Genomic DNA, 25,917 nt, shown 5'->3' on the forward strand with positions numbered 1-25,917 from the left:
ACAGATTGTTGTCGTGTAGTTATTATGTCATGTGTTTCTGAGCTCTGTTTCCATCTTGACTTCCTTCCTTCGCAGCCTTGCGTGTGCTTACACTGGCTGCCTCTCTCCCATCTGCTCCTCAATCAATTTGCTCTCATTTCCTGCCAATTGGTCCACCTCCATGGGCTAAGGCTCATTTCACAGGAAGCATTGCATGTTCAGATCATCAGCTGTAGTTATGGTGATAACACTGTGGAGCCCTACGTAACCTCTCACACAGTAGTCCATCAGATTTAGGCCATTTGTTCAGAATTAAAGGTCTTATATCACGAAAAACTGATTCTTGTGAGCTTTAAGCCATGTTAAAATGTTGTTACTGCCTCAAAAAAATACCTGAACTTGTGTTTTGTTTCATTCACACATGTTTGAGTAATCCTTTCTTATGAGTCTATCTACATTTACAAAGCTCAGAATGCTCCTTTCCACCTTATGATGTCATGAAGCAGTAGTTTTCAGGTTAACAGCTATATTTTACCTTTTGTTCAGTAGAGTTTGGAAGACCCAGAGCTGAAATCACTTTGAGCACTTCCTGTATACATGACATCACAAAGTGGAACAGAGTGCTTTCTGTTAGAGAGGAGAAGTCAGCCTAAATATGCAGGATTTGTGTTAAAAATGAAAAACAAAACACAACTCCGGGTTTTGCTGAGGAAACAGTATCATAACATAGATCAGAAAATAGCGTGATATGGGCCCTTTAAGGTGACAGAATGTAGAGGGAGCAGTGATGGAGCAGATGGATGCAACAGACACATTGTGCTGTTATTACCTATGTGAAAGTTTAGACAAGCACAGCGAGGGTCCAGTCATGCTGTTTTGTGCATGGGGTTTTTGTAAGATTAATAATATCTAATTATGCAAGATCAGGTTTATGCACCAGGCAAACAGAATATCATTGAAGTGCAATTGAAGTGAAAAACAGAAATATAGGCTGTAATTTAAGTTAAGACCGTCCACTAGCAATGTTGCTCAGTGCACCTTTAAGCAGAACATGGTGCAATACAAAGGCGGACTGATATTCTGAGTGGTAAGCAATTTTCAAATATTTTCCAAGAGAGGATGTGGTGAACCAGACACATTTGAAGTATAGCAGGAAATGCAATAATAGACTGGTGGTCATAATGATTTGGTCTGTTACAATGCCACCTGCAAACATACTCCAGCCAGACAGTTTAACAAAATTTGAAGGGCTGCGCTAAAGGAAAACAGAACTCCCTTGTCTGGGTTATAATTTCTACAGAAGTCAGCTCATAAATTCCTTTCATTTAGCCCTTGGTGTAAATCTGTAAATCTGGGTCCGCTTCAAGTTTGTTCAGGTGCAAAGAGACAGCATCAGATAGAACATGCAAAGACGCCAGTGTCTTCAATGGAAGCTACACTGACCAGGTTAAAGTTCAGGTGTAAAATGCGGCTAAAGTAATATGATTTTGCTTGGCCCTTTAAGATTATTAAAAAGTGTTAGGGCTGATATAGCTGGTCCAGTTACAGTGGTCAGTAGCAAGGTCTGTTTTAAACTGCCTGGCCTAATTTTCATGAGTTGTTAAAGTAAGCATTTTATTTTATTTTAATGGTGTTGTAAAGAGTAAGAGTTTCTTAAAGGTGCAATGTAACTTTCTTGTAGAGGGTTTGAAACCTGTTTGAGTCCATGTAGGTGTAGTTTTTTGTTTTTTTTCCTGGAATGTTCTACAGTATGGCATTTAATTTAACTCCATGAAGTTACAGGTCAGATGTATGGAGAATTGAGCCAGTTTTTTGCTGTAGTTTTGAGACATAAACACACCCGTAATTGAATAAATAGAAGATATTTTTGTTTAATGTCATACTAAGCCAAACCAATAACATCACCTTGGAGATGAGCAGATGGCGGACCCACCATCAGAAAAGTTACACAGTGCACCTTTAAGAAACTCGGGTTGCAACTAATAATTCTTTTGTTAAGCAATTAGGCTAGCGATTATTCTTTTGATTAAACGGTCAATTGTTTAGATTGCAAAAGGTAAAGGTGTTCTTCTGTCTGTATATAGTTGATGACGATAACCATTAACTTGTTTTATTATAGGTGCACTGTGTAACTTTCTGTGTGAAGAGTCCATCACCGTGGAGATGTTGTTGGTTGGCCTGGAATTTATCACAGTATGATATTAAACTTATCTATTTCCATGGAGACAAGCACCATTCCAATTTACAGGTTCGATTTGTGGAGAAGTGCCCCGCTTACAGTAGAATGCATTTTTTTTCTTCTATTTATTATATTTATTGGAAAAAAAACAAAAACATCTATATTTAATAATAAGCAAGTTTAATGCCGTACTATGGTACATTCCAGGAAAAGCAATCTCCCTAGCATATCTCCATGGACACAACCAGGTGCTGGGCTCTTACCAGAAAAGTTGCTTAGTGTACCTTTTAATAATTAGTTATGATTAATTGATTAACTTGTTTCAGCTCTGAAAGAAACTAGCAAGACTGCATAGTGTAGAAAAGTTGTTTATTCTACCCAAGTTACAAGGTTGGTCTGGATTTATATAGATGAAGTAAAAAGCATAGCTGTTGGATATCAAATACAGAGGATATAATATAAATTTCGTATATTATTTTTTGCCCCGAGTGAAAAAACTGAAGTTTTTATGCATTTAATATTTCAAAGAATGCTCCTTGTACACGATTTAAAAGTAAATCAATGTTGTATAATGTTGTGTCCTTGGCTGTGAAAAATAAATCAAAAATGTTATTCCAACTGAAACCCAAACTCTATAAAACTGTATTGAACTTTCTAGAAAACTTCACTGCCCATTACCCAACCATAAACAAGACTAAAGTGACTCACCCCAGTGCACAGATGTAAGTTTGTCTTCTCTGATCTGAGAAGCGCTCAAATATTGCAGATACATTTTCAAACCCAATGTTCTCTCGAGTCAGTTCATGGCTTTCTTTTATGTTTGTTGCTACATCAGCCTGTTTATCTCAGTGATCCATGTTTGTTGTAACTTATAAATAATTTTGCGCTCCGCTGTGACTGCAAATGTTGATGGTTCCTACTTCCAGAGAGGGAGGTGCACCATTAAAAATCATCCCCCTTTTACAGAGACTTCTCCAGGGGATATCGTGGACTTTGGGCATGGCTCTGATTAAAGCTCTTATATCGGTCAAGCTGCTCCCAGGCTGCTTTGCTTGTTCCCTAGCCTACATGTTTAAACCAATTAACAGGCGTGCCTCTCCATCGCGAGGCTTTCAGGGACCTCGGGAGAAAAATTTGCTGTAATATAACTGTAAATATGATAGAAACCTTTGACTATAGCTATACATAACAAGTGTGGAGTCGGTACAGAATTCAAATGATGCATTACAAATCATCTCCTAAAATGGATTTCAGATGCCAGTTGTGTGTTTGTGTTTTTAATAAAGTGAGGAAGTCATTTGGGATTAACTGGCATTCAATAACAATCAGTGCTGGGAGTTGAAGTAAAAAAAATGCTGTTATTACTGAAATTACTGTTTTTTTCCCTAAAATTTGATCATTTATGCAGACTTTGTTGAAACATTTGCAAACATACAAGCATCACCTTTTTTTTTTTTTCTTAAATTCAACCTTGCAAACCTGAGTTTACTTTAAAGGGCCTATATTACGGTATTTTTTAAAAATCTATGTTATAATGTTATTTCCTGAAGTTGTATTTTGTTTCATTCACACATGTTTAACACACAAACCCCTGCATATTTAGACTGAGTTCTTCTCGCAGAAACAGAAAACACTCTGTCCTATTTTGTGATGTCATGTAAAAGGTAGCTGTTGTAAGCTACTGCTTCGTGACATCACAAGGGGGACAAGAGCATTTTGAGCTTTGGGGATGCAGATCTAATAATGCAGGATTACAAAAGCATGTGAGAATGAAACAAAACACCACTCCAGTATGTTTTTGATGAGGTGACATTCTAACATGGCTTAAAGCTCACAAGAGACAATTTTACATAATATAGGACGTTTATGCACTTTGTAGCTCAGTGACTTTAGAACCATATAAGAAGAATTGGTTAATAATAATAGACAATCCAGGTTGCTTTCATTTTTATACCTACTTTTTTTCATTTATCATTTTTATATCTATTCTTGCCTTTAATTTTGAATACCATTTTGGTCTTAAGTAAATCAACATTTACGTGGCGTACAAACCAAAATAGGAGTCTTGCATGGATTATAATTCATTCAGACAAGCTGACCCAAATATTCTGGTCAGCTGATGCTTGAATGTCTGAAAATCCTTAAAATCAAACTAAACTTCAGCTGCATTGTATAAGAGAAAATGAAGTAGAACTGAGCTGTTTGAGTTCTTATAGCAATCTTTACATTCACTCCCCAGTCTTTGAAAGGGCATACATGAAGTGAAATGATCTGAGGCCGTCTTAATGTGTCTTAATAGTCACACAGTATTCCCACACAATGGCGTCTCTCCTCTGGCCTCGAAGTGTCCGGGGTCTTATCAGCAACCACAGATGGAGAGCGTCCAAGTGAGTGCCTCCATGTACTGTATGTCTCCAATAAGAGGATGAATTTGGCTCACATCTCAAAGGCAACACAGTCATTGTATATATATGCACACACACATACACACACACACACAATGTCCTTTTGGGGTCTCGCTGTATAAACCTATCTATGTCCTGTATACCTGCACTCACACACACTCTTGTAGGCACACTCCTACACATCCTGCTATGCCATATCGCAGCTGGAGACAATATAGCCATCCAATCTCTTCATCAGGAGAAAGCCATCCGGGAGACAATTCCTGAAGACACGAAGAGGCACTCGTGAAGCCCTTACAAGCAGGTGGCTAAACGCGGAGTTGTCGTCTCTAAGTATTTATGATCACGGAACATTTTGTGTCAAACAAGGATAGCGTACACACAAAATGGAATCTAAAACAGTAAACATCGCAACTGCCCTTTCACCTTAACGGCCATGTATTTTTACCCCATTTAAAACAGGTTACATAAATCCGCCACACGCATTAATCCCATCTGTTTTATGGTTGCTCTCACTTACATGGCCTTCATAGGAAAGAAGGATGATGATATCAACCCGTTCTTCGTAGGCGATTTATGTGACAGCCCTAAGGAGCGGGGTAAATCGAGAAGAAGGACGGTTACTGGAGAGATTTTTGCAGTGCTTTATGTCTGATCTTTATAATCTACCCTATCAAACTTGAGTGTAACCAGCACGTCCGTGGTAGATTGTATCTCTTAGCGTGCTGTGGGGTGGTAAGACTCCCTTGTGTGTAAATATATGGCTGTGAAAGCTTCCCTGGCACCCGCAGGTTTATAGACAGGCTATGAGTCCATAAGCAGCTGTATGGATCATTGCGTTTGGAACATTTACGCGTAAACAAGAAAACAGGGCATGTGGGGCAGAGGGAACTTTGCTAAATGGGTTGCAAAGATGATTGCTTGGTGTTTTGACAGTTGCACAACATTGAAAAAAAGCAAAAAAAACAACAAAACAAAAAACAAAGCAGAAGCAGGTCAGGTAGGGTCAGACTTAAAGGTGCATTGTCTAAGGTCCATCAAATGCTTTTCTGAAATTAGATATTTATCTTTATTTATCTTAGATATTTATTTAGATAATTTGAGCCATAAAACCAGATGTAATTGACTAAATGTCAGGTACAGCTGTTTAATGTCATCCTATGGAACATTCCAGGCAGAGCAATGACATATCCACAGAAACAAGGAAGTGACGGACCTCCAACCAAAAAATTACATAGTATACCATTAATATTTCAAGAGATATGTTAGATATCTAATAGCAGTGTGAAGTGTGAACAAAATACTTTTTACTGAAATTTAAAGACACATCTACAAATGTTTCCTTTCGGTTAATTGTGATTTAGAACTACATTTCCATAGTGTTGTGTTATTTTAGACCTGGTTTATTAAAATTTTAGGCAATATAGAGTTTGAATTTAGGTTTAGTTGTACATATGAAAGCCAGATATTGTCATAGGAAACGTTTGAGAATCACTGATCTACAGCAAGTATTCTTTTACCTTGGTTCACATAAGATTATGTGTTTTAGGAGCAGACAGATATTGAGTGTTTTCTGTGAAAGTGAAGTAGCAGTAGAAGTAGTAGGCCAGTACAGTTACAATTACACAAAACTGAATTCTTTTCAATTTGTAGAGTAGCGGTAATTACTTCTTTTACTTTAAGCAACAATTTTTTACTCACATGAGTAATTGCATATTGTGTGTATGTAAAATCCCTGTCGTCCAGGTAGAATCCATGGCAAAGGAGAAAATCAGTTTGTCATCTGGACAAACACCTGAAGGCCATTGTGGTCCCTGCGGGGGTGTAACATGGAGCACCATATTGAGAACACAGCAGAATTTGTGAACAAAATCAAGCATCTCCAGTTTGACCTTGACAAGAGAATGTACATACATAGTGGTGGAGACAGCAAGGAGGAGACTACTGCAGGATACCAGGCTAGAAGAGAGAACTAAACTGTCACCTGACCAAATCTGCCAACTGCTGGAAATTTGTTTAAATACCACCTATTTCCAGTTCAGAGGAAACTTCTACAGCCAAATCTTTGACTGTGCCAGGGGCTCACTGGTCTCTGCCATTATTATTAACTTATATATGGAACAATTTGAACTGAGTGCCTTGGCCTCATATCCAGGCACTCCACCCACACATTGGTATCTTTATGTTGATGATAACTTTTCTAAAATCAAAATTAAAGATTTGGAACCTTTTACTACACATATTAATGCTGTAAATCTGAACATCAAATTCACTCATGAAGATACCAAAATAAACTTTTGTCCAAACTGAATTTCTCCTTTGCCATATTGTGTATTGTTATTTCACCTCTTTACTAGATACGACGCCTCTTTTGTGTACCACCATATTTTTGTCACTGTTGCCTAAAAGTGGTGCTGATTAATACTGATACTGATGAATACTCTCCCCTCTCAACAGTTTGCTTTGTGTTTGAGGCTCTTGTTATTGCACAAACCATATTTTTTGTGAACAAAGGCTCATACATTATGCTAACTCCTAACCCAATCAGCTCTTCCACTGCAGTGCCATGGGTTTGCAGATTGGTAATGAGCTATTATACTTTCACACTCACAGTCGGAAGAATTGCCATTTTATATGATTGTGGGAAAGACCCTCTCATTCTTTCATACAGTATGCAAATGGGAGCTCTTATCCGGCGTCGTCACAGATTTTGAACGGAGACTTAAAAATGCTAATTGTCTCATTGGGGCTGCGTTTATAGCCCACTTGAGGAGGCCCTGCAGACTCAGCTGAAGCTCAGAGCACTGAGGTCATCAGTATTAGGATGAAGTGTTCCTTCCTGTCAAGAAACCTCTCAGAAACCATGACAGGCAAACTGGCGGATTCTTTTTCACTCGTACATAATACATTTGAATGTGAAAGCACAGTCTGGAGAAGACAGAGAAAATGTCAATGTTGAGAAATGTAGTTGCGCGGAATGTTGTGGTTTGGAAATGTCAAACAAGTTCCCATTAGAAGTAAAATATAGTTTCAAATGGCCTTTGGAATATATGTTCTTTACTTAAAGTCTACTGTAGAGGCACTGTAGTGCTATGGACCTGGAGCTCAGTGAGCTCATTATCTCACTGTTCACACAGAACCTTCCAAAGCATAGGTTTTTAATAGTCTCTTTTCTTCTTCTGGAAACCGCTCCTTTACTTTTGATTATTTTTAATAGCAGCCCATTTTGTATAATGCATTCATATTTGTCTCTGTAGATTTAAAGACTCGTCTAATGAGTTCTCATAAGGTCTGCTTCCGTAGCCCTTGGCCTGATCCGGCTTGCTGCAGCAGCTTGTACTAGACCAGGACTATATAAGGCATGAAGACTTCCCTAGACATGAAGACATGCCATTCTTCCCTTTGACAGATACTCTCCAGTGGGGAGCAGTGGTTAACCTCCTCACACTGTACTCCTCTGATTCACATGTTTAAAACAGGGAGTTGGAACCTGATTACCTTGATTACTGAAAACTTTTTTGACAATGGGAAAAGTATGAAAATGTACAAATTAATGAGCTACAACTTACGTAAAAGTAAGATTGTAGGATTTCTACATTCTCACAGTGCCATAAATGCTTTTCTTTCCTAATTTAGCTGTATTGTTTTCAACCCGTTTTTTCTCTGACCTGTTGTTTTGCTCTCACAGTGACCATGGTTAAGCCAACGCTGGACAAGATCTCATCCCCAGCAGACGACATGGACACCACACGACCCTGCTCCACTGAAAGGTGACCTCCAGACATACTCTCCACAACATTTGGTGAGTTCACAACCCCACCCATCATCACAAATGGAAACTAATTTACAAACTGTTTTACCACATGTTGCACTAAAACTAAAGATGCACCAATACTAGTATCTGATATCGGTGTTGATATGGAAAATTTTCTGAATTTTCTGAACTGGATATTGGCTTCCAAATATCGGGTCATCTGATATTATGGTTGGATGTAATAAGACTATTTACTGGTAATACTTGGTCCAGAAAGTCTCATAATGTTTGGACTTTTATTTACACAAAGTAGTTCTGTACTTACTTGAGAGATAAATAACAACTACATGACACATTTGAATCAGTTTTGTCTTATTTTAATTGTAAAAAAAAAAAAAATACTGTTTTCATTCTCTGCACTAGTATCAGTTGATATCGGGCATTGGCAGACATTTAAAGCTTTAGTATCAGAACTGAAAAAGCTGGATCAGTGCATTCTTAACTAAACCATTATTGAACACCAGCTAGAGGCCAGTGTTAGAGGCTGGATTTATTGACTGTCCCTTTTTGAGCATATCTTTTTTTTAGTTTGTTTATGCTAGAATGATTCATTGTAATACTATCATGCTATTTATCTATGTGAAAGAACATTGCAATTTTGAGTTGTAATGTTTTACCCAAAGAGGGTTCACATAACAGTTAAATCATTAGGTTGGTGGATGAAATTACAGTTGAAACATTCAGACATTTGTCTTATGCCTGGTCGAGCGATCAGGCAAAGGAACGTAACATAATCTCCAAGCATTTTACACTATGTCCAAGGAGGTCAATTAACCAACCGTGTCTAATTGGGCAGTAAGAAGAAATGAATGTGAATGATTTCTTTTAGTAGGTGTACATATATCTAATGATATGCCTACATGCATCTAATGTAAGCAATTTATATTAAAGGACCCATTTTCTGATTTATGTAATAATGTTGTTTCCTTGTCACAAACATACAGTATCTGGAGTTGTGTTCTGTTTCTTTCACACATGTTTAACACACAAACCCCTGCATATTTAAGAGTTTTTCTCTCAAACAGAAAACACTGTTCTACCTTGCGATGTCATGTGGCAATACAGGAAGTGCTCCGTTGTGTTTTTAAACTCCTTGCACCTTCACTAGAATCATTTGGATCATCTGGGATTGTCAACTGAATAAAAGGCAAAAGGTAGCTTTTAACTTGAAAACCACCACTACATGACATCACAAGGTGGAACAGAGCATGTAGAGCTTTGGAGATGAAGACTAATAATAAAGGATTACTCAAACATTTGTGAATGAAACAAAACACAACTCAGGATATGTTTTTGTTGAGGTGATAACATTATAAACATTATAACATGACTTAAAGCTCATAAGAGTACATTTTGCATAGTATAGAATCTTTCATTAATTTTTGTGTATATAATGGACTAAACTACTAAACAAAATCCAGCCATCTGGTAATACACACAGAATTTAAATTATAACTAAACAATACTGACAACACAAGATCTCCACTGCATCCCAAAATGGAAATGCACCATCGGACCGTGTCTACTCAGATCCTAATCATGGCGATGTTTATTAATGTGTGGTGTAATTACTCAACTCAGATGAGAAGCAGATAGTGAGAAAATGTCAGGAAATGCAGGCACAAACACAGAGCATAGGTAGACTTTTTGATTAAACCACGGGGGGTGATATAAAACAAGCAACCCGAAAATGTCATTGGGGCCACAACATTAGCATGACAGGAGGGGTTAGGCACTGTTCCTAAGCAACCACAATGGCTATGTGCATAAGGTCCTTAATTGGAATTTGGTTTGGAGGGGGCTAATTGTCATTTATACCCTAGCAACAATAGTGAGCACCCTGGTAATTGCAAACATCTAGAGGACCAAATGTCTAAGTGTCATTTTGGGCATAGTTGTAAACCTGTCTCAGATTTCAGGTAGGTGTAGTCTTGCATGGGAATGAGAAAATGTATGAAGGATCCTATATTATGCCAAATTAAATTACACATGTGAGCTTTTATCCATGTTGGAATGCTGTTGCCTCATCAAAAACATACCTGGAGTTGTATTGTGTTTCATTGACACGTTTGAGTAACCCTTTATTATTATCCTGTCTACATCTCCAAAGCTCAAAATGCTCTGTTCCACCTTGTGATGGCATGAAGCTGTAGTTTTCACATTACCTTTTACATTTAGGTCATTAAATTATCCATATTATTGTAGGGAAGGTAAATGAAGTTTAAAAACACAGTCGAGAACTTCCTGTATCTCCACATGACAGAGTATTTTCTGTTTGAGATGAGGAAGTATTATAACATAGATCAAAAAATAGCATAACATGGGCTCTTCAAAGTGAATTCATTACATCAGAATCCAAAAGGAATAATGTTTCAACCCAAACATGGTCATTTTAGAAGGCCCATGTCCCTTTACACATGCACTGGGTGGCTGCCTGCTGTGTATAGCTGGTCACGACGCACATCAGTAGATCAGTGGGAGAGATTCCAAGCACTAGAGAAATCAGCGTTTAATTTGGGTTTGCAGTAACATAAAGTTGGAGGCGTGGTGGTGTATTTAGATGCAGGTTGTGTCTGGTGAAGGAGCTCTTCTTAATGCAGAGATAAACCACTTGTGTCATCTCATTTCTTCAAATGTGATTACCTGTCTGGCCCAATGCATTCAGTCTCCCTCATCTGATTTACTTACATGGAAAGAGTTTGTTGTGGCGGACAATGTTAACAGTGAGACACAATATCAGATTTTGAGATATTTGTGCATATGAACTTGGAGTGGACCACATAAAACAGTTTATAAAACAGTCTGCTTTGTTTAAAGGGACCATATATTGCCTTCGTTCCTCATCACAAACATACTTGGAGTTGTGTTTTGTTTTATTCACACATGTTTAATACACAAATCCTGCATATTTAGTCTTGAGTTCTTCTCTCAAACAGAAAACACTCTACTTTGTGATATCATGTGGTGCACTCTGTTTTTAAACTCCATACTCCTTCACTTGAATTATTTGGATGATTTTAGCCCTGGAATTTCCCATCTCTACTGAACTAAAAGTAAATCGTAGCTGTTTTAAAACTACTACTACCTGACATCACACGGTGAAACAGAGCGTTTTGAGATTGGAGATGTAGACGGAATAAAGCGTTACTCAAACATGTGTGAAGGAAACAAAACACACCCCCTGGTATGTTTTTGGTGAGGTAACAACAATATAATATGGCTTAAAGCTCACAAGAGTCAGTTTTGTGTAATAATGTAAATATTGGTGTACCTGACTCCTTGTTCCAGTGCCAAATCTGAACAAATGCAGAAGGTGAAATTCTGAAATAAAGTAAAAAAAAAACAAAAAACTACCTGAATCTTGGCAGTTCAAACTCAGGTCAAACGAGTACATAATGCGGTTGTGTCCTTGGGCAAGACCTTGGCTGCAGTGTGCTGGTGTGTGCACGAGAGTGTGTTTTTATGAGAGCAAATGCAGGATAACAGATGAAAATGAACCCATGGCTACAAACCACAGCTTGTTACTGTATGATTGTTAACTGTCCATAATCCAAATCCCTCCCCTAGGATTTGTTGTAGCCAAGAACCACCAATTTATTATTTTTTGATAATTTGCAATCACTCATAACCCCCTCCCATTTTTTTATTTTTATGCAAATTTGAACATTTATTTTTCTTCCAAATTCCTGCTCTCTAATCATTCCTGTTACACTACATGCTGTTGCTGGTCCCCTTTCATTCCTGCTTGTGCTTGTGCATATCCTGGTGATTACAGGGGCAGATCTGCATCTCCGAATTATAAATCATCGGAGACAATGGCAGACTGAGGCTTTTGTTGTAGCTGTCTTTTTTTTTTTTGCGGGTAAACCAGCAGTCAGAGCTGGCTAATTGGCTTATTAACATAAACTGCATGAGCCTGTTACGTTCATGATGAAAGGTTAGCCTGGCACTTATGTAGAGATGCATTTCTTCAGATTAAGCTTAAGAACATGGCATTTTCATGGTAAAGGGAGCTCTGCCGTTAAAGACCAAGAGGACCACACTTTTGTTCTTTACTTATTTGCTACATTTGCTGTTTGCATAATGCATACACTGTGTGGCATTTTATAGACAGTCATTTCACGGTTTTCTGCATTATTCATTTATTGCTTGGTCCCACCTGGCAGCTCATCTGAAACTACTACTTACACAATTTACAGAACTTACAGAGCCATACATGTGTGCTCTATTTCTTTTAAGGTGCACTTTACTAATCCCTGTGGGGAATCTGTCATCTGCATTCTCTCCCATCTCTCAATGTCACTGGGGCAACCTGTCAGACACAGTGGGCAAATGCTATACAGGGCCTGGGGACCCATCTCCCGTTCCTGAGCTCAGCCTGGTCAGGGGGAGTTTGACTATTGTGCATGTTTTAGTTTGGTCGGGGAAACTGGAGTACCATTGCGTGATAGAGCCACTGGGTCAACCTGCTTTATAGCTGCTTTGTCCCATTTTCATTTCAGTGTAGTTGAACTTTTAGCCACCTACTCTCTTTCTATTAGCATGTGGCACAGAGCAGGCTCATCCCCTCAGCTCGCTGCTCTGACTGTCATGAATAATATACAGAGTGTTTGTGGAGACTAAAGGTGGGTTACAGTAAAAACACTCCAGTCTACAGGGGCATCATTAGACACAGGGTTCCTGTGTGCTAATGCTTTATAAAAATCTATTTGGTATTCAGCTCGTTTCTCTTGCCTTCATACTTTCAATTACTCTATAATCTTTGCTAAAGATGGGAAATCTCCAGCCTAACATGTCTATTAATACAAACATCGTGGTCTTATCCAGATATGGAGGAATTAACAAGTTTGTTTTCACCCTCAGAATAGTGTGACTCATGTTAACACTTCTAGTAGTTATAGGCTAATCATTGGACTAGTCTGTCTTGGCTGCAAAACCCACTTAAATCTTTTATATTGAGTATTTGTTTAACCCATATTCTACAGGGCCATACTAGGGCATATAATGTAGATACTGTATTTCATTTTCCGTTCATTAATTTTCCTTTTACTTTGGGAATTCACATCATCTGTCAACTCAGTGGTGTTTTTAAGCCTGGTGTCAGCGTTAAAAAAAGCCTTGTTATGAATATTGTTGTTCTCAAAGGAAGGGATTTGCATTAAGTATTTCTACTGACATTTTGGACGAGATTAGTTTGGAAGATCATAATTTGTTTTTTATTTGCAATATATATAAATTCTTATCTGTCAGTAACTCTTTTAAATACTCTGGATATGTCTTTGTGTTGCCATTAATAAAAAAGTCTGTGTTCGCAGTATCTATTTTTCTGTACAGCATTAGACTTAGACAAACGTTACTGATCCACAAGGGAAATTATTTGGACACGGTAGCTCACACATCACAATGTATTATAATAACAAAGAGCAAAAATATAAATGATGATAATAAATTCCAAACAAATAGCAAAAATAGGAAGGGACTGGTTTCAAATAAAGCATAATTATATAAATGTATATGTACAAACGCTTAGAGATTTATAGATGGTGATTCTGCTTACACCAGTTCATATCTTCTAAGTTAATAACACCGGTACAGCACTCTACTTTATATAAGTGCTATAAAGTTTTCTGACAAGCCATCATTCTAGTACCAGTCTTAAACTCATTTCATACAATCATTGTCCCATTTGTTTTCTAAGGTGATAGCATCATACAGCGAAAGACTTGAAGGCCAGCTGTGATCCTCTCCACTCTGAGGTGCCTGTGGGCTAGAGTATGTGCCCCCTGGGGACAGTCTGAAGATACATCGACTGTTAATATAACTATAAAGAAAAACAGCCCAGTCGCAATGGCGCACAGCTGTGACACTTGTGACTTTTTGTTCTCCCATGGGTGCCCTGAGGTGCTGTCACCCAGGCAGACAGGCAGGGCTCCAGCTCTGTGCAGATCCCATTAAGGTATACACAGGCACATATGCTGCATGGTAATGACATCTCTTCACGCGTGTCATCATTATGAGCGGGTTTGGCTCAATAACACGCGTCCCTTGCCACATTTACTGGCACAATCAACTGATTTTTCATGTGATCAGTATTTGCATTTTTAATACAGCGGCCATCACATGATATTTGATTAATGCTTTTTGCTCTGTCACTCATTTGGGTGACCACCTGACTGGACTGACAGGGCTAAAACAATCTTGTAATAGCCCTTGTGTAGTAGTGGGATAGTGAGATTTTATAGATCTATAAGCCTGCAGATTTGGACCTGTTGTTGGATACTTCTGATAATTTTTTTGTCATTAATCCTGATTCAGCCCAGATATAGGCCTGATAATAATAATCCATAAATAAATATGCCTCGATAAAAACTGGTATTGGCTATTGGTGCCAGTATGGAAAATGTTGGTGGATCAGATATTGGTCCAGTTGATATACAATTTTGGTATATAAAGTAGTGTAATTAGACAATTTACTTAACATTACTGACTCAAAACACCTTGTAATATTGAACTTGTGTTTTTTCAAAGCTATTATTTATAAATAATTTACAAAACACATTTGGATAATTGTTTCCCATAAACCATTTGTGTTTTAAGGAAATGAATCATATTTTCAGTCTCTGTCCTGGTATTGGTTGATATTGGGGATCGGCAGATGCTTAAAGTTGTAGTACTGACATCGGTATGAGAACATATTAAGCTGCATTGGAGCATCCCTAATATCAATTTTGTTTTCAGTGTAAGTTAATAGCGTAACAGTAAATGCAATGCTCATGATAATGATATAATTGAATGAATGCAACAGGTGCTTTACTGTATTATTTACTATGCGTAGCAGTGATGACTAAAAAGGCATGACATGTGGCTCATATAATGAGTTTTGGTTTACAGTCACATTCTGCTCCATCTGCTCCAAACACTGTTGTCTGAGAGGAAACCATCAATCCCAATACTTCAGTTCAGGCCTCACAGTGGCTTCTACAGGTCTGTTATCCTCCCCTATAATCCCATGTGCCTTTGGTGTTCCTGTTCACGGATGTCAAAGCTCTTATTGTAGCTCTGAGCTGCATCTTTTCAGTGTAATTCTCACTGCCATGTCCCCATGCGTCGTGCCTTCACAGCTGGAAGTTACATAAGGTCGCCTCAAAGTGATTTCAGCAGCAAAAACAAATGAAGTTGTAAGTAGAAAACAGTCCTCGGGGCCGTGACTGTGGCGATAGTACTAGACTGTGTGTCTGAGGTAATACGCAAACTTAGAATGACCTTCTGAAATAAGAGGAGCACAGTATCGCTACATCTACTTCACTTATCTGCAAAACATAATCCATGCAAGAGCATCTAAATCATATTTCTTTAATCCTGTTTTAATTAAACTTTATATTAAACAAGGTATTTCAGATGTGAAGATAATTATTCAAAATCTATATTTTCTTTCTTGTTATAGATTCCGCATATAGTGAACATTATCATTGGAAAAACAAAAAACACACAAACAAAAATTCTGTTCAAATGCATCTGGGACTAGATTCACAGTGCATACAAAAAAAACATAGATTATTTAGTCAGTTTTTAGAGCATATCTCTCAAATTTAGTATTTTAAAACCTACCACATTGACCTTATTTTAAGAGTAAATCATATTAACAATCAATATATAACAGCAACTTCTATAGAAATGTTGTTACTTTTAATGATTTGAATATGATTTTAGTCTAAATATACAGAACCTGTAGCATTTGAAATTTTGCTCAAAGATACACTAGATAATATGAATGGATTATATGATCACCCCATTAGAAAGTGTATAGACAGATAGCCCTGGTCTGTTATTCCTGGATTTAAGTATTCCGTAGAGTGAGATTCACCCTATTGTGCAGTGTAAAGACCAGAGCTCTAAATGTCAGTACACACTATAGATAAGAAGATGGCACTGCAGTATTTGTCTTCCCCTCTCTCCTTCCCTGAACATGACTGCTGTGTTTTATGGTCCTTCCAGAACACACAGTCCCATACCTGCTCCAAACAGAGTCCAGATGTATCAGCCTGTCTTTTCTCAATGGCATAAATACACTTTTATGTGCTGGCGTTTCCTCACTCCGCAGATAGGCATGTTTTCTCTGCCGATGGGAATGCATCACTGAAACTCAAGTCTAGTCTCACCTTTGTCCAGACTTGAAATATTTAACACCTCACAAAATATAAAGCCCTAAAGAAATGTGTGTGTTTTTTTTTCTTTACTGACAGCAAAAGAATATGCAAGTAAAATTAACTATGTAACATTTCTGATGGAGAGACCACCACCTACGTACTTATCTGTAATGTCCCACAGTATGTCATTAAACCAGGCCAAGTTACTGGTCAAATTAGTGAACTGGTGCTAATGAAGAGACTTCATTAAAGGTGCACTGTGTAACTTTTCTGGTAGGGTTCTTGATTCAGTGTTGTTTTTTTCCTGAAATGTTCTACAATGTGGCATTTAATTTAACTATCACCTTAGAGAAAAGCAGGCTACATCATATCAGATCTGTGGAGAAGTAAACCCACGCACAGTAATGATACACCATTTTTGCGGCAGAAATAGAAAACACCGGTAATTGAATAAATACAAGATATATTAGTTTAATGTCATACTGTGGAACATCCCAGGCAACGCAGTTACATCACTATGGAGACAAGCAGATGGCGAACACTCCACCAGAAAAGTTACCTAGCCTAGTTAACTAGTTGACACTAAAACTTCAGGCTTTAAACTACTTTTGTATCTTGACCCACTTTGAACCAATTTAAACTATCAAAACAAATGGCAAACTTAGAAAAAAACAAACAAACCCTGACATAACTGTGCTTAATTGCCGCACAGATAAGTAGAACAAGTCCTTTTAAAGTCAGTAATGTTGTAATGTAATCAGAACAGTTTCACTTTTATTAGCACTGAAAAACACTGTTACACTAAACCTGTTGTTGTAGCGCTTAAAGTTACCGACTGGAACACGCTAGTACGAGCTGGTCCAGAAGAGGAGGGAGACTGCCTACAACCTGAGCTTTCATTTCACTTCTCCCAAATTAAAGTACACTTATCTCCTTTTTGCATTTATATTGTGAAAAACAGTTTTAATATTCGCTTTCATCATTGCTTTCCATCTTCATTTGCTGTTTACTTTTGTACAGTTTGGAAATGGCTTTGCAGTTCCACAAACACTTTTACTAAACAGCACATTAGTATTCAAATGGTGTTTAAGACAACGGCCCAAGAATCTCAGGTTGTCCATTAATAACACATGGGTTAGAACTATTGGGGATAGGTAATTAAATGGCTTGTGCTAATGGCCTTAATGTTAATTCATTTGCATTTTAGAGTGTAATCCCCATCTTCAGGCTCCTTTTCGCATAGCTGTATTTGTCAAGTCTTCACCTTTCAGCCATATTTAAGACTCAAGGTTGAAATTAATGTTTCCCACCCTTAATGACAAATTTGTTGGGACCTGTTTTTAAATAACGACGAGATAAAACACAGCGACGTGAGTTATAAATTGGACAAGAGGTACAATGGTAAGGTAAATGGGAAATCAGTAAATATGGATGAGGGCGTATGCGTATTCAGGACAGACGAACAGCTATTAAACATCTGAGAGAAAGGGGGTCTGTCATGTCCTCCAAATGTGTGCTTTTGTATACCCTATACGCCACAAACACCACAAAATACCACAAAAATATTATGGAGAAAAATGTATTTGATATGGGTTTTTTCATTATTTGTTGTTTTTGATTGTTTAGAATATGACACCAATGGCCAATAAAGTCTGATGATATATATATTTTTTTGGCAGGTTTTCATTATTTTCCCCAAATGATGTAATGAAATTTACTCACAACTTCCCCACAACCCTTTTTTACCACAAACCTTTAAGGGTGCTTTCACATCGACAGTATTTAGTGCGCACCAAACGGTCCATTCGAACCAAAAGCTCTTATAGTTCTGTTTGTTTTCGTTAGTGTCAAAGCGTCAATCAGACTCGGACCCGCACTAAATCAAGTGAACCGGGACCTCAAAAAAGAGGTGGTCTCGGTTCACTTGAATTCACACCAAATGCCAAACTTTGGTGCGGTGTCTCTTTTGTGAACGCGAACTCGGGTCCAAACCATAGACAGCAGGTCCAAACAAACTATTCAAAATGCATCATGGGATGGGACACATGTCTCCTCTGCCTGAATTGATGTGCTGTATGACTCCAGTGCAATAACAGCCGTGATTCATTTTTGAATTATTTTGCCAACAATGGCCAATACAGAGAATGTAATACACGATGATCAGAGCAAGTACCAATGTGCGAAAGTGTCGCTCCAGAGTGAGTGAAAATTATGGGTCCGTACCCCTGTTCGGGACCTGCATGCACAGAGAGGTCCTGGTGTTCCCTGTGTAGCAACCAGCATTTGTTATTTTAGGCTATTAAATAACCAAATAATTTTATGGCAATAGGCAATAGCGTATTCAATTGATACAACTTTAAAATTGCCCTGCGTTTAGCCTAGTGTGAGAAACACAGTCGAACTAGATCCAAACCAGAGGCCTGAACCAGCGGGAGCAGCTCTGGTTCAGGCTGGGCTCAGATGACTTGGAGCAGGGAGTGGTGTTAGGAGCCTTGGCCTGAGAAGAACTTTCCCCAGGAAGAACCAAATGCATGGAGGATGGACATTCAGAACAACATATAACTAACCAAACTGGATTCACACTTCTGTCCGGATGCTTTGCACCCCCTCGGAACCAGCCACAGTTCTTGAGCGGGAGGACCGTAGCAGCCCGCCTGGACCTGCAGCCCGCCTGGACCTGCAGCCCGCCCGGACCTGCAGTCCACAGCGCATTCTCGCTTTCCCCACTTGGAATCAGTGCGCAGACGACGGAACGTACCCGCTCAGACCCAGTCCAATGCGCACTGGTAGTGCTCGCCATCGTCTGGAACCAGCACATGGAGGATGGAGCCTCTAGACCTATCTGACCAACGCGCTGGCAGAAGACCAAGGACCAGACCCCAGCCCTGTCCTGAGGGGCTGTTTGCCACGGTGAGTGCTCCTCTTTATCGCTGTTGGCTGCTGCTGTTTCCCCAACTCAGTGCTTCTGCTCTGGGCTGATGTGCAGTATGTTTGTACAAAGTTCTACATGTTGCTGTTTTATGAGTTCATGATGATAACTTGAGATGAGGACGGCCTGTGGTATTAACAGGGAACATCAGTGTTGGTAACTGTAGGTATTGCTGTTTTCCCGGGAAACAGAGGCACGTCAATTGGACCAATTTTGGTTTGTTTGTCGGTGTGAACGCGGACCACACTGGAGTGTATTTGCTACATAATAACAATTTTATTGCCTGGTGCGGACCAAATAATCAAACTAGCGGTGTGAAAACGACCTAAGATAGCAGTGTAGTCATGTTTTGTGTAATTAGCTTTTCACATTAAAGTGTTCAAATTAAGCTTTCTGTGTATTTTTTTTTTTTTTTTTAAAGCAGATCGACCAGTACAAATAGTGGCCTGTCCTGAAAGATTCAAGGCTGATATCTGATATCTCTCCAAGCCACTATATCTGTAATTTTTCAGAGGGGCAGTGTTTGTTTTGCATGCAGCTCAATGGTCTGTCCTAGTACTAATGATGTTGTTTTGACTACTGTAATATGGCTAACTAGGCATCTGCAAAAGAAACATGTTTCTTGCAGTTTTGAAAAACAGCCTCAGAGATAAAAGTTATAAAAAAATAAAAAAAACTCAAAAAATGTCAATGTTTGAAATCGCCCAAGTGAGTTTTCCCATCTCATTCAGAGCGTGCTGCTTGTTTGGTGTCATTGGCACACACAAACCCCTCTATTATCTCATTGGCATAGGCAGTTCATTTTTGTAATTAACAAAAAACCTTGGGCAATTATGCTATGAGTCGAACAAAATGTAAAATATTACCTCAATTTAAGTTTTTATGTTTTGTTAAAGCTACCATCTGTAATTACACTGGTGGACCCCTTGTTGTATTCTCACATATCACCACTAGAGGCCATCTGTGTTAATGTAGTCTGATAGTGTGGCAACTTTGGTCTAACAAAGAAGAAGACCAAAGAGCACAGGTGAGCTCTACTGGTGGAAAAAAAAGAAACAAACCTAGGGATTGCAGCTTTAAAATTTGGCTTGATGTCATGTAACTCTTAAAAATGCTTTGGGTAACTTTTCTACTGGAGGGTCTGTCAAATACTTTTCTACATTAAATCTCCATGTTATTGCTTTGTCTGGAATGTTTCACACTATGCTATGAAACCATTCTATCTTCATGGAGACTAAACCAGATCAAGTTACAGGTCAGATTTGTGGAGAGGTAACCCCGCTCACAGTCAGAATGCCTGTTTTTCTAGGTATTTCTGATCTATAAAACAGCCTGTAATTGAATAAATGTAAGTAGGGCTGTTTAATGCCATTGTGTGGAACATTCCAGGCAGATTAATGATATCCACAGAAAGAAGCAAGTGACAGACCCCCAACCAAAAAGTTGCATAGTGTACCTTTAACAAATGATATCATTTTTATTTCTCTTTTGGCTTTTTTATTACAACCCTTTTCTGCTTTTGACTGGAAATAAGTATATTAAGAGTATTCCCAACTTGCTCTTGAATAATGCATTAAGATAAGTGGTCTCTACGAGCTAATTGTCTATGAAATCAATATGGTCGTGGTGACTTTTCATACTTCATTGCTGTAGCGCTCAAGGCACAACTCTTCAGAGAATAGCCATCTGTACAGGGAGTGTTTATAATAAAGAATCTTCATTTAAATTAATACAAAACCTTGATATTGCTTTGCTCCGTGTGCTAAAGGACCACATTGGATCCAAACCCACCTGCCGCATTCATAATACTTCAAGGCTTTCTTTTGTTCAACCTCGGTATTATCATACAAGAGTGTTCTTACAGTAAACGTACATAGTTTTCACATTCAGTACATGCTGTCTACTTGTATGTCTTTCAATTACTCACCACTTGTATGAAATGCAGGTATTCATTATTCTCGTTCCGATTGTTCCATTTTAGTTTACACAACCTCTCTGGAATCCAGCGCTGAAAGAAGATGCTCCTCACTTGATGAATCCATATCTTCAGATCTGCAACATTAACGTGACGAATGAGTGGACATTTACCAGAGCACAGATAAACGCACTGAAGCCTCTAAGGCTTCTAATTTTTCAACACAAAGTTTTGTTTCATGCCTTCGCAAAGCTTTTTCAAACATTTTTGTACTTGAAATATATATGTAACTATTATCACGAGCTAGCAAGTATGTTCATTTCTTCAACTTTCTATTCTCTGCTGTATAAGCTTTGAATGCATAAAGGTGCTTTGTGTAACTTTTTGATTGGGGGTCTGTCACCTGCTTGTTTCTATGGATATGTGGTTTCGCTGTCTGGAATGTTCCACAGTATGACATTAAACAGCTCTACATTACATTTATTCAATTACAGGTGATTTTATAGCACAAAAATACCTAGTAAACAGTGAGCAGGGTTGTGTGTCCACAGATCTGACCTGTAACTTGGTCTGGTTTGGTCTCAGTGAAGATAGAAAGGTTACCATACTGTGAAACAATGGCGTGCGGTCAGGAAAATCAAGGCAAGCAGTGGTTGCCCATGTTTGCAGTAGCGGTGTTCTTTACACCACTCTTCTGGTCACTGAGCAAACTGCAACAACCACGGTTCTGAACGTCCCATTAACTTGTGTTGTTTTGCCTTTCTACGGAGGCCTGGAGGCACATGTTGAGAGCGCGGCTTTCTTTAGGCCCTCAAACAACCGGCAGAGACCAATGATTGCTTTAGAGGTTTCCGCATGCGTACTGAGGAGGTCAGCTCTAACAGTGCTGAAGAAATCCATATCATCAACCACGGGAACGGGAGATGTGCGGTGATTCAACGTAAATGCACATGTGCAGCAGGAACAGCGCTATGTTTCAACACAAGTGTCTAAAAATAACTTGCTTTTAGCGACAAGTTACTCTTTGTAGCTTCCCCTTTTTAATGATTAGATGTTAGTTAGAAATACAGGTTGTCATTTAATCAATGAGTGAGCTAGTTTCAGGGCTATTTTGTTTAAAATGGTGTATCCAGCAGTGGAGTCGGAGCGGCTGGGGCAGTGAGGAGCCTGTCTTGTCTGTGTGTTTATGAATGAGTGACAGTGTCAGTGGAATAACAGCACTTTTACATACATGTGGAGGAACATGTCGATGTTCTGGACCTAGTCCGTTTCAGGGAAATATAGGACGTTTCTTCAGGAAAGATGTAGTTTTGCATCTGTGAGAGGTGAGTGTGAGCGCGTTGTTCTAACTGTGTTTAAAGGGACATTTGTGACACATCTGTATTATAAGTGCACCTGTCTGACCAGTGCACGGTTGTTGTTAGTATGTTAGTATTCATGAGCTTCATGCATTTACATTTTGTAGTCAGTGCATTACACATGTGTAGAACTGTCATTTATGTAGTTTCTTGATTTATAATAATATTTACATAGATAACAATAGTACTGAAGGCTCAGCTGCATAAATAAGATGTAGGAGTAGAAAGGAATAGACAACAAATAGCCCTACTTGTACAAAGAGGCTGTCAAATACAGTCCAATATATACACACATATTAATCAACTCTATGGTCTATGCTCTATGGTTCTCTAATTTGACTCCAGAATGGCTCATTATACATGCAATTAATGTGAGTGAAATAAATATACTCATTTGCACTGTAGTGTGCATAAAAAGTGGCGTTATTTAATTATTATTGACGAAATATTGATGTCCATCCCAAGTCTGCTTGCCTTTCCGTCAAAGTCACCGCATGCTACTGCTGTGAAACATTCCAGACAGATCAATAATCATCTCCACGTAAAAAAGCATTTGACGGACCCTCCACCAGAAAATTTACCAATGCACCTTTAATATGAATGGTTAAAATCTGACTGCTTATTGAAAAACATCCAAATCTTTTTCTTTCAAATTTTTATGAATTTTTACACTAACCAACACCATTGATCTGAACAAAAGCAGAGTAGCCAATATGGGTGACAGCTTTAAAAAAAAAACAAAAAAAACCCCACATATCTGGTATTATAATAACAGCTTGTAAATTATTATTATTATTGTAGTGCAACGTTTAATTTAGATAATGCATACTTTGACTGGGTAAACGCACGCCCACTATCACTTTGAACCATCTCTTAGCCTCGATAATTTCTATCTGTGATTAGGTTGTTGTTAAAATGAATACTCACAATGTCTTCTTATAGAAATAATTATTTAAAAAGCCAGTGTTTTGAATGGCTCTTTGAAATGAGTGGATCCAAAAGATTCGACTCCCATAAAAGAGGCCAAAATCCCATCAGTAGTTGAGGCTATGCCAGGTAATTCCTATTGCACATTGCCTGCATTGAGACAAACATATCCTCTTATCTCATAGACCAGGACCCTCCTCATTTGTTTTTTGTCATACACTACATTCGTCTATCTCTCCAGCTTCACCCGCCCCTGTCTAATTTCGCTCCTGCCCTATTCTTTCCAATGCATTTTTCCTCTACCAAGCCATCCATTTTGGTCGACCATGTGTTACTGGGAAGGAGAGAAGGGGCTCATGTGCGTGGCGTAATTCTGTGATATGTTTTCAGTGAGATAAAGTGGGTATATTGAAGGAGCCTCCACCAGGGACTTTGTTGATTCCAAACATGAATGCAACATGTGGTCAATGTGTGGAGTGTCTGAAAGGGACTTCGAGGATGAGACTCCAAGGATGTCTAAGCAGTAATAGTCCTGTTCAGTTTAAAGGTGCACTATGTCATTTTTTGGTTGGGGGTCTGTCACCCGCTTGTTTCTATAGATATGTCATTGCTCTGCCTGGAATATTCCATAAAAAGACAGGCATTCTGCGGGGTGAGCGGGGTTGCCTCTCCACAGACCTGACCTGTAACTTGGCCCGGTTTGGCCTCCATGATGATAAAATTGTTGAATACCATACTGTGAAGCATTCCAGACAAAGCAATAATGTGTCCATGGAGAAAGAAGCATTTGATGGACCCTCCACCAGAAAAGTTACACAATGCACCTTTATGGAGTTATTTAGGCTTTTGGTTAAACTGAAAATATTTTTAAAAACTTGTTTTTGCTTGAATACAGCAACATATGTGATGCAACAGATCTCCAACAGCGATTGAAAGAAAAGTCTATGGCCATATTTAGCTCTATTGTTCTCCTGTGTGTGTTAAATTTGTGTATTTTTCCTTTTTTGCTACCTGCCTACAACAGAGAGAGAGAGAGAGAAAAGTAACATAAACCTTTTATACAATCTGGCAATTGCGTATGCAGGCATGTACATTTTTAATGGAAATCATCTTCTCACATGACATCACATGACTTTTAACGAGAGGACAAATGCAAATTGAGTTATTTTGAGGTCAGAGCTGGACACAGACCAATAACTGTCAATTTTAAGACAAAGTGCTTCCCAACAGAAGCCATATCTTGAATTGAGTTGAATTTAGGTTAGTCTCTGTGTAAAAAAGTAAAATATCAAAAAGTAACTGACAATCCCGAATCTTTAAATAATACTGTTTACTTTAAAGGTGCATTGTGTAACTTTTCTGGTGGAAGGTCCGTCAGCTGATTTTCTCAGTGGAGAGGTTTTTGCTTTGTCAGGAATATTTTAAGTATGGTAATAAACCTTGGTCTGGTTTGTTCATGAAGACCAAACCAGATCAAGGTACAGGTCAACTCTGTGGAGAGGCAACTCACAGTCAGAATGCCTGTTTTTAGGTATTTTTGAGCTATAAAACCATCTGTAATTGAATAAATGTAAAGTAGAGCTGTTTAATGTCATATTGTGGAGCATTCCAGGCAGAGCAGTGACATAGCCATAGAAACAAGCAGGTCACGGACTTCAACCAACATGTGCACCTTTTAAATCAACACCTATTTTTGAGCTAAAAAGGCAACCAGTGAGACTTTTTTTCCCTGATCTTCTTAATCTGTTTCCTCTTGGGTTATCTCATCACCAAAATGGGCTAACAAAATAGACCCCAACATGAATGGGTTGATGCTGGTTCACTGAGGCTAACACACCCTCCCTTTGAGGCATAATGGTGGAACAAGCACATGCTGTATTGGGTGCAGGTGGTCATGCCAGATGAAAATTGACTACAAAAATGATTTAATAGGTGCTGGTATCGTGTGTATTTATGATGTATTTTTGTACCACTAACATTTGGTCCCCTTCCAACTTTAGCTTACGTCGGCGTGGAGCTGTCTTCCGAAGATGTGAATTGATGATTCTGGCTTTAATTAGTATAGCCTGTTTTAGTGATATCAGCAATTCTTTACAGGCTATGCTAATCTGTGCCAGAATCAGCAATGCAATTTGGAAAGGACTTTTTTCTTCTACAACCAAAGCTAGTTATTACCGGAGCTCTTTGGGAATCAACGCAGCAACATCTCAAATTCGCTTTCTATTTTTTCCCACCGGGATGCTTTGTCATTGGGGCCCTTCAAT

General features: G+C 38.6%; 1 long non-coding RNA gene across 1 annotated transcript in view; it reads left to right on the plus strand.

The window, feature by feature from the left end:
• LOC110156803 (uncharacterized) overlaps positions 1–25,917 on the plus strand; it is a 94,978-nt gene that overhangs the window by 36,088 nt on the left and 32,973 nt on the right. The window contains exon 2 of the long non-coding RNA XR_002318657.2: positions 8,252–8,365. This is a non-coding gene — a long non-coding RNA (uncharacterized LOC110156803). The remainder of the gene's footprint in view (positions 1–8,251; positions 8,366–25,917) is intronic.

Source organism: Boleophthalmus pectinirostris, unplaced genomic scaffold, assembly GCF_026225935.1.
Source record: "Boleophthalmus pectinirostris isolate CB_2022bp ecotype Guang Dong unplaced genomic scaffold, ASM2622593v1 HiC_scaffold_5, whole genome shotgun sequence".
In the NCBI taxonomy this organism is placed as follows: domain Eukaryota; kingdom Metazoa; phylum Chordata; class Actinopteri; order Gobiiformes; family Gobiidae; genus Boleophthalmus; species Boleophthalmus pectinirostris.